General features: G+C 40.6%; 1 non-coding gene across 1 annotated transcript; it reads right to left on the reverse strand.

Annotated features, from left to right (window-relative positions):
- Positions 1-967: 967 nt before the first annotated feature.
- LOC141699245 (small nucleolar RNA R71) lies at positions 968-1,074 on the reverse strand. The gene has a single exon (XR_012565720.1). It is a non-coding gene; the product is annotated as a small nucleolar RNA R71 (small nucleolar RNA).
- Between the last annotated feature and the right edge of the window lie 1,817 nt (positions 1,075-2,891).

The following is a 2,891-nucleotide window of genomic DNA, read 5'->3' on the forward strand; positions in this document are numbered from 1 at the left end:
ACATATAGGGTCTCATCATAATTGGTGTCTATTTAACTTCTATCTCTTTTGTGGATGCTTGGTAGTAGGTTATTCGTACAACGAAAGTTGGCGATTACTAGTTTCGTGTTATCTGTTTAGTGTCATCATCATTACATTCTATGGTTAAGAACAAAAAGGCTATTGAATGAAGTATTTAATGAAGTTAGAATCCCATGTTTGTCTCATATAGTATTCAACCTCAATTCTCTTAGTTAATGTTATTTAGTATAATCTCTTAGTTTAATCAAAACCCAATTTGTTAATTGTCTTAGCATTGAACGATAGACATACATTGTTGCATAGGTGCATAAATTGAACTTAACCTAAACCAGTCCATGTGGGAACGAATCTGATTTATATCTTATACTACTTGCGAACGCGTATACTTGCGTGAATTTTAGCGCGTGTTTTCGCCCTAACAAGTTTTTGACGCCGCTGCCGGGGACTTGGTGTTAATTTTTAGTTTATGTGCTTGTCATCAGTGGTCGTTAAAGTTCACTGACTCGGATTCTTTTACTTTCACGGTTTACTTGTTTTTGTTTCAGGTACTCCTTACAATGGGAGATCCAGCAGCACCAACGAAAGTATTGATAGATTTTTCTCTACCAAAGATCAATGACATTCAATCTAGCATTGTCAAGCCATCTATCACAGCTAATACCTTTGAGATCAAGCATGGCATAATTCATATGGTACAGAACTCAGTTCAGTTTGGGGTTCTCCAACGGAAGATCCCAATACGCACATTAGGGATTTCCTAGAGATCCGCGACACCTTCAGGTTCAATGGTGTTTTTGAAGATGCTATAAAGCTGAGGCTTTTCCCATTCCCTCTAAGGGATAAAGCTAAGTACTGATTACATTCTCTACCAACAGGTTCTATCACCACTTGGGAGGATCTTGCTCAGAAGTTTCTTACTAAATTCTTCCCTATGCTGAAGACAGCTGCACTCAGAAATGCTCTTACTCAATTTGCGCAGCAATCGAGAAAATCTCTATGTGAAGCTTGGGAGCGCTACAAGGAGATGCTTAGGAAGTGTCCTCATCATGGAATGCCTGATTGAATGATCATCAATTGCTTCTATAACGGGTTGGGAGCACAATCAAGACCCATGCTCGACGCAGCATCACGTGGAGCATTATGGGAAAAGAGCTATGAGGAAGCTTATAATCTAATTGAACTGATGGATGCTAATGAATATCAGTATCCAACTCAGAGATTTCCACAGGGCAAGGTAGCAGGAGTTCTTCAAGTGGATACAGCTACAGCTATCACTGCTCAACTAAAGGCGTTGTCTATGAAGATCGATTCTCTGTCTAATATGGTGTTAATCATATAACCAGTTTTTGTGAGCTTTGTGTAAGTTCGCATGTGATGGAGTAATATGCTATATCTAGTGAATCGACTCAGTTTAGGAGCAACTTTCAGAGATCGCAACAACCAGTTCCAGACACTTATCATCCTGAAAACTGGAATCATCCTAACTTCAGCTGGAGCAACAATCAGAATACGATGCAACAGCCATTCCAGCAGTTTGAAAACAAGCAATTCAATCCTCCTGGTTTTCAGCAACAACTTGCACCAAGACAACAACTCCAACTTCAAACTCATGAAGGTGCAGGTCAATATTCGAATGAAAATCTGAATTGTAGGAGTTGAGGCTTATGTGCAAAAACCAGGTTCTTATATGCCAAAGCCAGGCTATTTCTATCAAGACTCTGGAGGACCAAATAGGGCAAATTGCTAACGCCTTATTGAATCGACCACCAGGAATGCTTCCTAATGATACAGAAGCCAATCCAGGCAAGAGGGAAGTTGAAGGACAGGTGAACGCCATCACCTTGAGGTCTGAAAAGGTCGCAAGCCCCAAAATTCAGCAAGACGAAGAGCCTGAAAAATCTCAAGTTTCAAAAAATGAAGTAGTGGCTGAAGAAGAAGTGCAGAAGGATGCTGAGGTGGAATCAAGGAAGAAAACTATAGAACACACTTCTCCTGAGGGTAATACAGGGGAGAAACAGGTCTATCCTCCACCTCCTTTTTCTAAGCAGCTGTAGAAGCAAAAGTTGGATAAGCAACTTGCTAAGTTTCTGGAGGTGTTCAAGAAACTTCATATCAACATACCTTTCGCTGAAGCTCTTGAATAGATGCCTAGCTATGCGAGGTTTATGAAATGTATTCTCACTCGGAATGTGAAGCTCGATGATTTAGAGACCGTTGCTCTTACAGAGGAATGCAGTGTTGTGCTACAACAGAAGTTGCCTCTGAAGCTTAAAGATCTTGGAAGCTTCACTATTCCTTACACTATTGAAAACTTGTCGTTCGACAAGTGTTTATGTGATTTTGGAGCTAACATCAATCTGATGCCCTTGTCTATCTTCAAGAAGCTTTGTCTGCCTGATCCGAAACCAACATGCATGTCATTGCAGCTAGCTGATCGTTACATCGCTTATCCACGAGGTATAGTGGAAGATGTCTTGGTCAAGGTGGATAAACTCATCTTCCCTGCTGACTTTGTAATTCTTGATTTCGAGGAAGATAAGAAGATTCCCATTATCTTGGGAAGACCATTCTTGGCTGCAGGCCGAACTATGATCGATGTGCAAAAAGGAGAGCTTATGATGAAGGTTCATGATCAAAAGGTCACTTTTAATGTGTTCAAGGCAATAAAGTTACCCACAGCTAAAGAGGAGTGCTTTAAAGTAGAGATGGTCAACTCTGTAGTAAATTCCGAACTTGAGCAATTACCAAAGTCAGATACCTTAGAGAGATTCTTAATAGGGGAATCAGTTATTGAGGAGGAAGAAGGAGCAGAGCAACTGCAGGTTTTAAATGCACCTCCGTGGAAGAGGAAGTTGGATTTGCCATTCGAT

The sequence above is a fragment of the Apium graveolens genome, chromosome 11 (genome assembly GCF_009905375.1).
Source record: "Apium graveolens cultivar Ventura chromosome 11, ASM990537v1, whole genome shotgun sequence".
Taxonomy (NCBI): Eukaryota; Viridiplantae; Streptophyta; class Magnoliopsida; order Apiales; family Apiaceae; genus Apium; species Apium graveolens.